Below are 14,321 nucleotides of genomic sequence, written 5' to 3' on the forward strand. Positions count from 1 at the left end.
CCAGGGATTTAATTACAAATAATTCGTAATTAATTTACAAATAATGATGGGAGTTAAATATAAGTAGTAGGTTAATGAGAGGTGTTAGGAAATTATAACGTGGGGGATTTATAAAGCAGGACTTTAGGAAAAAACATAGGATAAAGGGTTTTTGTGGGTTTTTAAGGGAAAATGGGAAATTAATAAGGGGGAAAGTATTATTTGTGATGGGAATGTGCTTCACACTAGGGAAAAGGGTTTTGGGAAGGGGGGATGATTTTTTGAAGGGTAATGTCTAGGGAAATGTGTGAAACATAGGGATAAAAGGTCAAAATGAAGGGAAATGGTTTTTTACAAGTAATGAGAGGATAAGGAGGGGAAATTAATAAAGTATGTGGGGGATAGTGAAATGAGGGTAAATTAGTAAATAAACTTTAGTGAACATTTGTCTTTTCTCTTTCACAATTCCTCCTACACATGAAACATATGATTAAGCATGATGAATGTGCTTTTTGACTTAGCAACCTTGCGCACTAGCAAAACTTGTTCTACCTACCCTTGATTTACCCTAGAATTTTCTCTTCATTCATTGGGTGCATTTGAGCTTACTGGCCCTTTATTTCTTTTTCTTTTGATAAGCAAACTATGTAATTCTAACCTTATAACTTCCTATGACATAGATAAAAATCTTGAGCTCATTTTTATTCTCTACCTAACTACTGATCTGCCAAGGTTAAATAGTTTGGCTAGATCTTTATTCTCTATGTATCAACATTAAGTTTAAATCATGAACGAATCAAGTTTAAACTACTTTGACCATCATGGATTGTGGCATCTTTAACAAGCTGCACAGAATCTTATTTTGCAAAGTAAAGTAAAAGGTATTGGAATTTGAATTTGCACACTTTCATGATCTATTTTTATCTCTTTTTTGGTGTTCAAATTTTTTACTTTTTTTATCCTTTTTCTTTCTTTTGGTCCTTTGATTATTATTTTAGGACATACCCTCTTTACATTTTTTAATTTTAATATGGGAAAACATTTTGCAGAAAGAAAAAGTATGTACATATTACAAGACTAACCAGAGCTAATTCAAAATTATGAATCCTATTATTATAGGACCCTAGCACTTACTATGAGGTACGAATCACAACTATCCTATTGTCATAAAATAGGTAGGATACTACTTACCATGATACATAATGATCACAACTATCCTACTATCCAAGTTTCCCTTAACCTGAGGAACTGTCCATCTCATTTCCTCTCCCTTAGAGCTCAACTGGGGGGAGGAGCATAGCTCAATTTCCTTAATCAGTCATGACCCTTTCCTAAGAGAATCACATCCACTAGTCGAAGTTGCTCTCTGAAGACCAATTACTTCTCTTTAAGCAAAGACTTTACAAGAATGTTTGCTATCTACTCATCCATTGAATCCTCACTACTTCAATTCCACAACAAATCACCATTAGAGCCTTACTTCTCCCTCCGTACCATATCCCAGATATAGTGATATCCAATATCTATATGCTTGGATAGATCATAAAACACAAGATTCTTTGAAAGTCACATCCCACTCATATTATCATCGTATATCATAGTCATGTCCAAAATAGATATCAAAAGAGTTTTCTCAATCATAGTGTCTCGCAACTAGTGATTTTAGAAACACTTTGTTCTAATTCAATCATACTCAAATTAGCATGCTTATGTTTTCCGCTCATCCGAAAATCATGGTAGACCCCAACCTACAGTAGCACGTAGATGTGATTTTCCTGTTATCAACATTTTCACTCTCAGTCAACATTGGTGTATCCATCAAGTTTCCGACAGTGTGTCTTAGTTCATCATTAATAGTTTCATTTAAATATCCAATACACATATCCGAACTCTATGTGGCTCATGTTTGAAAGAAAAACTTCATCTCACTGCCAGCTCATCATGGGATGCATCAAATTTGAATATTAAGTGGAGTCTCTCTCAACTACTTCAGTGTAATACATCATGCCAAGTATCTAACAACATTCTTACCTAAACAAGGACATCATAATCACCCATATCAATATGTTGATCGTATAGGATCAGAGGTCAGCTCCCTCTGGATCTAAATATTAAGGTGCTTTGATCATGTTAGGAATAAATTGTTAGCATATAAAATCAAATATCAAAGTCATACCTTCGACCTTGAAGGGAGGTTGGGGTCTGCATCATGTGTCCATCAATCCAATAATTTCAAGTTTAGGGGACTTGCTTGATTCAATATGTGACTTACTTAAATATAAAATCACGAGTCTCTTCTTATGTGCCTCAATGCCCTAAGGTGGATCTACGTACACGTCTTCCTTATATATCATGAAGGTAGCTCACTTTGCATACATCATATAATAATGCATCATGCAACAAGTGCTAGGATCTTATAACAATCCTCTCCTTCTAAGAGGATATTCTTTATTATTGTTTAGTATGATGGAAGCAACTGAAAATGCACCATATTTTTCACTAAGAATTATTCTTGTATGAAGGAAATACAATTCTTATCATCTCATTAGACTGTTGCATTCAACCTGATAGTCTACTCCTTCTAAATAAGAAATATCTTCAACCATAGATATCAACCTAAGAGAGAAGATACTTCCTTCAAGGTCTAAGCTCTTGTCCATTTATCAAGTGCCACCAAACCATGGGATGTACCTGTAGGCCCTAGAATAAGAGCAAGACAAATAATATCCATATTAAATAAACATAACAAAGGTGTACCTTATGATAAGGCACATATCTCTTTCTTTTCCCAAATAGAGTGCCCTCTTCATTTTCCTTCCCCAACCCCCTTTGAGAGATAACTTTTCCCACAATGATTTACATCATGATGATACTTGATCACATCCTCGTCTAAGAAGTTAGTTAAAGGATCATTCAAATATGCATGCAGGAAGGATGAATAATAGTCTAAGCTGGTAAATCTAAACAAGAGGAAAAATAACATAAGTTTGAAAGTACTTATCTTTCATGTAGATTGTAGGAGGCTTTGAGCTCCCTCTTGACCATCTAACCTTCTTAGCTAGGAGGCCCCACTGTCCATCAACAATATTTCAATGTTGTCTTTACAAGAAGAGAACCACATGCATCCTCATTCTTGTTCCTTTCGAGCGTGGATATCACGTATTGTATATGTAATATCAAGGATGCTTCCTTCATGAAATCTATATCTTTCACATCTTTTTCAAAGCCATACCATTCAGTATAGGACATACACCCTTTGTATACTAGGTCATTGCAATATCCAAGGTTAGCTACCAAACAAGGTTAATCCCATATCAATTATCACTATCATGTTTAGGGTTACTCTATCATATTCATATATCAGAGTCACTGTATAAATCACTATTACATGTCCGTAGCAATGTCATATATATATGTTTACTACTATACTTGTTTACTATCACTATGAAGTGTTACTACCATTGTTATGTATTACCATCAAATATCATATCAAGATCATTGTCATATAACCATACAACTTTTGCATGTGAAATGTTGTATGTCATATATCAATATCATAGTCTTTTGAGCCTTAGGAGGATATATGTATATGAAGCGTACAAATTATATGAACCATAACATTGTGCCACGAATGGTATATGTGATCCACAAAAACATTGTGAATCATAGAAATGGATGGAACTGTAATTTCTAACAAGCCTTAGAGTATATGTCACAAAGTATAGGAGAAGAGTCATAGAAATAACTCAAACCATATATAAAATATGTGAGACATAGATAATGTGGGTCATATAATAGAGTAATGCATGCCAATGCAAGCTACAAGAAAGATAAAATGCGAACCAGAAAAAGAAAAATGTGTGTCACCGATAACATAAGCGAGTTATGGTAATTGTTGTATAATGTGTGCCTCAGAAAATTTATTCAAGCTACCAAAATAATGCGACCATCTTGTTGAAAATAACAACAAGAAATGTTAAAAATAACATCTAGAAATTCCATTCTAATTTGTCATTGAATTAAATTGAGAATTAAAATTGTAATTGTTGTCACCAAAAAATTGATCATCAAGCCTAATTTACTAGATGGATCAAAGTACACCATGTAAAGCCAATTTTAGAATAGTAAAATGGCTTTCACCATGATAAATTACTTAATAAACCACCTTTGTTCAGTAATTTATAATTAAAGCCATGAAGAATAATTAAATAAATCACTATTTATTTCATTTTATTCTAGGAATAATTAATTAAACCATTGTTCAATTATTATTCCTTGTCATTTTTTACCCAATTATGAAAAAATGACATATAAATTATTAATTATCTTATTTTTCTCTAGGAATAATTAATTAATCACTAATTAATTATTATTCCTTGTCAAATTTGACTAAATCCATTAGGAATAATTAAATAAATCATTATTTGTTTATTATTTCTTCACCAATTCCTTGAGATGATAAATAAGTCATTTATTTATTTATTATTTCTAAATAAAAGTTTAAATACTTTTTCCCTCCTAAATAAATATAATAAAATATTCCAAGTGGTTATTCCAATAATGGGGTTAATAATATTTTATTATTACTCATTATTCGAGGATAACTCAATATTTTGTTATAAATAGAAGGGTTTTCCATTCATTATTCGCTTTTGATTATTTTCATTGTTGCACTCACTGCTGTAACTCTGATTATTTTCATTGTCCGCCACCATTTTTCTTCCATTTGAGCTCCTATTGAGCTCAAACATTTCATTTGCTAGGTTTGCACATTATAGAGGAGAGAGACTCTACACAAGCTCAAGACATTCGAGAATAACCAGGAACCCATCCCATAGAGGGGGACTGGTAACATTTACTTGTTCCCTTCACAAGTGTTATAATAAAAGCTATTTTTTGTATATCGTGTTTACATTGGATGATTGGAGTTATTACTCTTTCTTTTTGTTATTTAACTCTGATTGTTGCATAGATGAGGACTTTGGCAGGTTTTGTTTCTATCAGTTGTTGCAAACTCATCTCAGAGCCTAACTGTATGAGTGTTTTCATTTTACAAGCATCACGGGTTGCCCTTAAGCAATCTCGTACATCTAATAAACATCCAGCTCCTCAGTACCCTTTTGTTGCCATCCCAATTGAGCCCTCTGGATCCACCTCCCCAAGACCTCCTCTCTTGGTGGGTGTCTCTCCTATATTTCCACGAGGAACTGTTCCTTTAGGTCTCAACCATCCAGGAGCTATTCCACTAGGACATTACTGATATGAAATGGGGCACTAAAGGCTTCTTGTCAAGCTTACAAGAACCTCTCCCACTACAAAGATTATATATTAACAAGATCTATGCTTATATTTGAGAATTTGCGAAATTAAATAACTTGAAAGAGGTGTCTGCTTGGGTTTGTTTTTAGACTATTCAAGTGCTTATGTACATTTGCTTATGTTGATGTGAAACACACATAACAGTAAATAAAGTAGCAAATCAGCAAGCACATAAGACAACAATATAATTAGGAGTTCACCCTGATATCTTAGGCTATGCCTCCTTGAGCTCTAATAAACTCGATTAGGCTCTTTGGGATTATGGTAATGCTTATTTTACAAGTTCCACACTTAACTCCATTGGTTTACAATTGAACCTATGGGTTTAGAATACCATCTTACCCTTGGCTATCCTTACTCTGTAGATAGATCTAGGCTTCTCTAGACTAGACTCCTTCAATCAATGCTCTGAGCTATCTTGAGCTCTAGCTTGCACCAACTCCCTCAGAATTCTTTTAACTATCTTCAGAACTCCATCTTTTGTCTCCAGCACACATCGGACATCAGCAATAGCTTGATAATTTGATCTCTTTGTTGTTCTCTGTCTCTGTCTACCATTTGGCTCTCTGGCTCTCAGGTTTTTAGCTCTGGCTCTGGGCTCTTACGAGCTTCTGGTTTTGCTTGACCTCCAAGCGACCCTCTGCCTCTGAGTCACCCCGACTCCGTAGACTACCTCCTCTGGGCTCAAACTCAACATTCAAGCATCTTTGAGCCTCTTAGGCTTCTCTACACTTCCCTTGAGCATAACTCTACCTCTCTGTGTTATCAGTGGTTCGCTCGACCTCCAAGCGAATCTTAGCAACCTTTAACTACCCTGTCAGTTAAGATCCCTATGATTTTTTCTAATACATCAGTGACAGTCACCTCCATCATTGAAGAACCCAACTGTTTCATCACAAGAATCTATTTACAAATGGAAAGGAACCAGCAGGCATGGCCATCCGATCATTTTACCTTCCTCTAGCCAAAATAGCCAAATAACGGAAATACATAGGAAAACGCATGCAAAACACATCATGGAACTTAAGCCCAACCTTAAAATAATATGAAATCGACTCTATAAACCCTTCGAGTCCGTCCCTTTATCGTGATATCGCAATCGCATTGCGTAGGCCAAAATAACCCAATACACGAGAAATACAAAGAAAATCCGTAATTCCATATTTCAAATATTATGAAATCACGCTTATAATCCCATCGGGTTTGAATTTGGTCGCATATCGCAATCACAATAGGCATATGGCCAAAAAACCCAAAACACAAAAAATACATAAAAATCCCATAAATTTGGATTTCAAATTAAATGAAATCGCACCTATAAACTTATCGGGTCCGTGGCTCGATCGCATATCACAATCGCATTGGTGCATTGGCCCTTTATGTTTCGATTCGATCGCTAATCATTGATCGCTGATCACATATTGCAAGTCACATGTTGGCACTGTTGCATATTGGCACCATCGTTGATCGCATATCAACATATCGCAGTGCTATGGGTCCTTTGTAATTGGGGTCCACCGATCGCCGATCGCCTATCACTATTATCGGCCCATCGCAATCGCAAGTTGGAATGGCCCTGGGGTCTATACACTTCCCTTGATTGTGCCGATGTGATATATCAGAGATCGCTAATCGGGGGTCCTTAAGGCCTTTGCTTAAGTCCTCCCTTTGAACCCTTCCGATGCGATATTTACATTGCTCCTTAGGACTTGTGCTTCGATGGATATTTAAGGGGCTTTATGTTAAAAAACACACTTTTCCCCTAAGTCCCATTTAATAAGAAATTGCCTCCCTTTCAAAGGACAATGGACAGTTTTCTTTTTACAATAACTTCTTCATCCGAAGTCCATTTTAGCCCATTCAAATTGCGTTAGTTTTATAATGAAGAGATCTATGCAATGATACTATTTCCAAGAGCATCCTTTGACTTTTATTTTCCTCTGTGAGGAACATTTTTAGACCTAGAAGTCTATTCTAGATCCATTTTGGATCACACCTTCCCACTAAAAAGCTTTTGGACTCCAAAAGACTGATATACCAATCTGAATAGTAAATGAGAGTAACAACACTCTCTTCTTTTAGCCTCCATACACTTGCCTTGCATAGTGCCTCTGAGCCAAAGCCTTTGAAAACTCCCTTCCTAGATGTGCTTGTGCTCCTTAGAAGAACTATCTTCCTTCCTGACTTCATGCAGAACTCCTGTTGAGAAGGTTATAGAAGGTAGTTTGAACTTCTCTGCCTTGATCATTGATCCAAGGTGGCTCAAACCAATGTGAAGTTACATCTACTTCACAACATTTTCATTTCTACTTGTTTGACAAATTGTCAAAAACAACTGTTAACAATAATAGGATTACAGACAACAACTCGATGGCCTAAACTCCTACTTCAATAAAAGAAACAGATTTCACATCTTGTGAACACCTCCATGTCTTTACATCTACATACAAATGATTGACTATATAACAAGCCAAGAAAACATTCCTTTAAAACAATTGACTCTTCAAGTCAAGCATGTAGAAAAAGAATTCTAAAGTTCTTTTTCAAAGATGAAACACTTCATCATTATCTCCATATTGGAGACCAAATCAACTTTTCCCAAGTCAAATATTACAACCATGTTTACAACAAAGTAATCAACCCTTCAGGTTAATCACACATACATGTTCAAATAGAAGGAAATCATCAACATCCTTGTGTTCATGCATATCATGCTTATGCATGCATTTCATCTTTCAAATTTTGCTTAAGCACACTATACTTTCGAAGCTAAAATGAATATAATGTTGCAGTAATAAAGTGAGTCTCCTACTCAACTTTTCCATTCACCTTCTTGGTAAAAACCTGCAACTTTCATTCCATTAACAAAGAAATGCATTCTATTGATTTGATGCATTTTCAAAAAGACATGGAACCTTAATTGGATAAGAACTCTAACCATTTCTTACCAATCCATTTCAAAGGTCCTTCCTTTGTTTGCACATCAGCATCAACATGTGAATCATCTTGAAACACATCAATCATGGAATATTACTTTCCATTCCTGCCATTTTCTCTTTCCACCTTCTTTAAGTTTCATGGAAGCATTGTTGCATTCAGAGTCCAACATTTTGCAGTAGCATGTCCTTGCTTATGGCAATAAGTTCAATTCATGTGCATATTCTTGACAGCATGATTTGCCTTGTTTGATTGACCTTTGGCTTCTTGATTTTTTTCATTCAAAAGTTTCTTGTATGTGGCCATTCTCTTCCAACATCTAGAAACATTATGGTTATCCAAACCACAAAAGGAACATGCAATTCTTTTCCAATGCTTATATGGAAATTTATCATGCTTAACACAATCAAAAGGAATGTGTTTAGAACCAGATTTATACCTTTCTTTTTCACCTTTATTGCCTTCATGAGGAGGTGAATTGAATGAAGAAGTAGCTCCCTTTGGAACACCATCAATCTCTTCAAGGCTGTCAGAGTTTCCACAACTCTCTGGTTCAAGTGCATGCTTATGAACACCTGCATCCTGCAAATGATGTTTCAAGCTATTGCATTCTCCATGAATACAATCTTTACACTCTTGAGGTAGAAGACCTAAAATGAAACTCCTTCTTGGAACTGTTTCAATGGCCTTCATGGCAGCTTTGGAACTTTCTCCATAAGATTGTCCATAGCCAAGACCCAAATACTTAGGCCTTTCCTCAACCATTATTGGCTCAACAATACCCTATGCATGTTTTCCCAAGCCTTTTCCTTCATAGCCCATCTTGGACATTAACTTGGAACCTATGCCTCTATTATGTTTTTCAAAAGAACCAATACAAACATTCTTAGAGGAAATTGAAGACAAACAGGAATTGTTTACCTCTTCTTCAAACTGATACTTGATTAAGGCTTCCTTGGCAACAAAGAGCTATGTCTCCAACTCATGCATCCTTTCCAGGTTCATATTTGAAATATGAAGTTGCCTCTCCATTTCCTACAATTTGTCAGAAAGCAACTGCTTCTCTTCCTTCATGGAATTCAACTGCTCTCAAAGTAGATGCTCTTCCTTCCATCCTCATACATTTCTCTCACCATATCCATCATGATGAACAAGTCTTTCTTGATGTCTTCATCAAAGAATCTTGTCATCAAGGAGGAATTATAGGATTCACTTGTAGAAGTTGTCATTATGAAGATGAACAAAAGAAATTCAAACAAGATTAACAAAGAGCTTATTCAAGCAACCTTTTGCAACAAACCTCTTGTGCTTCAAGGATTTCCTTGAGGTCCTTTAGGATAAGAAGAATGCCTTCAACCCTTCTTCCTTCTTGTCCTCTCCTAGACTTAGATATCAATAGCTTTCACCTCTACAAACTCAAACAATAGTCAATTTACAAACAATCAAATAATCAATCATTGACTATTTAAACACCTTTCAAGTTAAGTAAGAAAATATATTTCTCTGTCAATCAAGCATTCTAATCTGATATCACTTGCATCATGATTTAACCTGCTCTGGTATAACTTAACTCTAATATCACCTTCTTTGAACGTGGGGTTACTCAGCCAACTCTAATACCAAATGATCTGAAATGGGGCACTAAAGGCTTCTTGTCAAGCTTACAAGAACCTCTCCCACTCCAAAGCTTATATATTCCCAAGGTCTGTGCTTATATTTGATAACTTGTGGAATTAAATAACTTGAAAGAGGTGTATGCTTGGGTTTGTTTTTAGACTATTCAAGTGCTTATGTACATTTACTTATGCTAATGTGAAACAAACATAACAGTAAATAAAGTAGGAAATCAACAAACACATAAGACAACAATATACTTAGGAGTTCACCCTGATATCTTGGGCTACGTCTCCTTGAGCTCTAATCAACTCGATTAGGCTCTTTGGGATTATGGTAATGCTTCTTTTACAAGTTCCACACTTAACTCCATTGGTTTACAACTTAACCTATGGGTTTAGAATACCATCTTACCCCTCGTTGTCCTTACTCTGTAGACAGATCTAGGCTTCTCTGGACTAGACTCCTTCAATCAGTGCTCTGAGCTATCTTGAGCTCTAGCTTCCACCAACTCCCTCAGAATTCTTTTAACTATCTCTGGAACTCCTTCTCCTATCTTTAGCACACATCGAACATCAGTAATAGCTTGATCATTTGATCTATTTGTTGTTCTCTATCTCTGTGTGCCCTCTGGGTCTCTAGCTCTCAGGATTTTGGCTTTGGCTCTTGGCTTTTACGAGCTTCTGGTTTCACTTGACCTCAAAGTGACCCTGTGCTTCTAAGTCAATCCGACTCCACAGACTGCCTCCTCTGGGCTTACATTCAACATTCAAGCATCTCTCAACCTCTTGGGCTTCTCTGCACTTCCCCTGAGCATAAATCTGCCTCTCTATGTTATCAGTGGTTCGTTTGATCTCCAATCGAATCTTAGCAACCTTCAGCTACCCTGTCAATTGAGCTCCCTATTCTTTTTTGTAATACAACAGTTACAGTTGCCTCCATCATTAAAGAATCGACTGTTTCATCACAAGTATCGTTTTACAAATGGAAAGAAACTGGTAGGCATGGCCATCCGATCGTTTTTCCTTGCTCTAGCCAAAATAGCCAAATAACGGAAATACATAGGAAAACGCACGCAAAGCACATCATGGGCCTTAAGCCTAGACTTCAAATAATATGAAATCGACTCTATAAACCCTTCGGGTCCATCCCTTTATCGCAATATCGCAATCGCATTGCGTATGCCAAAACAACCCAATACATAGGAAATACAAAGAAAAACCGCAATTTTGGATTTCAAATATTATGAAATAGTGCTTATAATCTCGTCATGTCCGCCTTCGGTCACATATTGCAATCGCAATAGGCATATGGCCAAAAAACCCAATACACAGAAAATACACAGAAATCCCGTAAATCTGAATTTCAAGTTAAATGAAATCGCGCCTATAAACTTATCGGGTCTGTGCCTTGATCACATATCATAATCACATTGTTGCATTGGCCCTTTATGTTGCGATCCAATCACCAAACACCAATTGCATATCGCAAGTCGCATGTCAGCACTATTGCATATCGGCGCCATCGCTGATCACATATCGGCATATCGCATTGCTACGGGTCCTTTGTACTCGGGGTCCACCAATTGTCGATCACCAATCGCCGCTATCAGCCCATCGTAATCACAAGTTGCAATAGCTCGGGGGTCTATACACTTCCCTTAACTGTGCCGATGCGATATATTGGAGATCGTTAATCGGGGGTCCTTAAGGCCTTCACTTCAGTCCTCCCTTTGAACCCTTCCAATGCGATATTAAAATTTCTCCTTAGGACTTGCACTCCAATGGATATTTAAGGGGCTTTATGTTAAAAAACACACTTTTCCCCTAAGTCCCATTCAATAATAAATTGCCTCCATTTCAAAGGAAAATGGGCAATTTTCTTTTTACAGTAACTTCTTCATCCAAATTCCATTTTAGCCCATTCAAATTCCATTAGTTTCAGAATGAAGAGATATCTAAAATGAGACTATTTCCAAGAGAATCCTTTGACTTTAATTTTCCTCTGTGAGGAACATTTTTAGACTTATAAGTCTATTCTAGATCCATTTTGGATCAATTACCTTACAGGCCAGATACCTTTCTTATTTCCCTCTCTGGGAGTATTTTCTATCCCTGTCATGGCTTCATTGGTCCTTCCTAACATGAATTTGGGGATCTTAGTATGGTACATCAATCCCCCTGTAAGCATTTTGCGTAGTCATCTAAAACCGTATCATGCTTTGACCCCAATTCAACCAATCCTGACGGCCCCGCCACTACTTCAGTTCCATCACAACAACAACAGGAACCCACTCATGTTGCGCAAGCATCCAAACAAGGAGCCAAATCTAAAAGGAAAGAACCTAAGGACAAGGCTACCCAAGCTCCTCCAAGCCTTAAGTCCCCAAATCCGCCACCTTCGTGTGCTTTGTGTAAAGTTGTTGGGCACGCCACCAATAATTGTCCAAAGCTTCCTCATATGAAACCTTTGGTTCACAAAATGTTCCCTGAGTCAAATATCACTGAAGTCCATATTAAATTATCAGGTCCACAAAAGAAACTCAAAATGTTACATACAAATCACCCTTGTGTCCTGTGTGATCATCATGGTCACTATTCCCATTATTTCCCTCTTCTCGATGAATTTTACAATTTCCTTGAAGTGCTTCATGAATACGAGGCCACTCGTAGTGGAACAACTAGTCCTCTACCTATGGATTTTGGTACTACTAGTAAACCAGAATAGGGGGAATTTGGTCCCACCATTGTGATCCCTCCCCCCCATGTTGAGATGACGGACACCACAAGCCATATCCTTTACCTGTCGTCATCCTTGAGTTCCTCACAGGCAAACCTTTATGAGGTTTTTTTGCGCACTTCTATCAAACCTCTTTTGACAGAATCCCATATCTCAACATCTGTAGATCCTCCATCTACTAGCTCATCATCTACCATTTCAGATGATGCATATGTGAAACTTCTTTCTCAAGTTGATGCACTAGGTACTGCCACTGCTTCATGTACTCAATCTTCCTCCCATCCACCCATCTTCCATTCTGATGAGGACATCATGGAAGCTATTTCTACCCCTGATTACCCTTGGGATGATATTCACCATAGCACATACTTCCTACCACAACAGTCTCATGACCAAGATGATGTGGAATCCAAAGACTTCATCCACGGTGAAGTCGATTGGTTTCAAAATCCAATCCCTCCCCGAGATGCTTTCGAAGGAGGGAATATGGCCAACATATCTCCTACTATCAAAATCAAAATTTCATATAAATGAGGGGTCGAATAAAACATTACCTTAGGGACATAGTGCACCACGTAATAAATTGAAGCTTACACCAAGCTCTTCAAAGAATTCTGTGACGTTTTCAGCTGGTCTTACTCTAAAATGCCCAGACTTGATCCTGCCATTGTTAAACTCCATATCAACACATGGCCTAATGCCACTCCTGTATGTCAGAAGTTGTGGCCCATCCACCCTTCTCGTTGTGAGGCCATCAATGTCAAGATCGATAAGCTCAAGCACGCTGATTTCATCTATCCCATTGAATATACCACATGGGTATCCAATCTTGTTCTTGTTCTCAAGAAGCAAGGCACCATTCATGTCTGCATGGATTTTCGTGACCTGAACAAATCTTGTCCCAAAGACAAGTTTGCCACACCCTTTATTGACCATATCATTGATGAGTGTGTGGGGCACGAGGTTCTATCCTTTATGGATGGATTCTTCAGGTTCAAACAAATCAGTATTCGTTGTTCCAATTAGTTAAATACCATGTTCATTAGTCCATGGGGAACCTTGTATATAGAGTCATCCCATTCGGCTTAAAAAATGTTGGAGCCACATTTTAGCAGGCCATGTCATACTGTGTTCATGAATTGACGCATCTTATCCTTGCTTACCTTGATGATCTCACCACTCGTTCTATGTCTCCGGCACAACATATTCATGATTTGCACACCATTTTTCTTTCATGCCACAAATATAACATTCATCTTAATCCATTGAAATGTGTGTTTTGTCTTCCTCCCGGCTATCTCTTAGGCTTCATTGTGTCGAAAGATGGTATTACTATTGACCCCTTGAAAGCTGAAGCCATTCTTGAGCTGCCATCTCCCCATACCTTGTGCTAGTTACAAAGCCTTTAAGGAAAAGCCAACAGCCTTCACAGGTTTGTACATGACTATGCGACCACCATGAATGGGTTTCTTATACTCCTTCACTAAACCATTCAGTTTGTTTGGGATGACCATGCTCAACAGTATTTTGATGTCGTGAAGCATGCTCTCACTTGCACACCCTTTATCCGTCCCCTTAACTTCGCCAAAAAAATCATCTTGTACATCTCAAATTTATTTGGTCATTGGGGTCCTTATTCAGGAAGATGATGATCAGAATGAGAATGTTATCTACAATGTTGGTAAGAACCTAGTAGGTCCACCCATGAACTGATCTCACGAAGAGAAATTGGC

Source organism: Pinus tabuliformis, chromosome 8, assembly GCF_031772625.1.
Source record: "Pinus tabuliformis cultivar Carrire ecotype Pingquan chromosome 8, CPIR1, whole genome shotgun sequence".
In the NCBI taxonomy this organism is placed as follows: Eukaryota; Viridiplantae; Streptophyta; class Pinopsida; order Pinales; family Pinaceae; genus Pinus; species Pinus tabuliformis.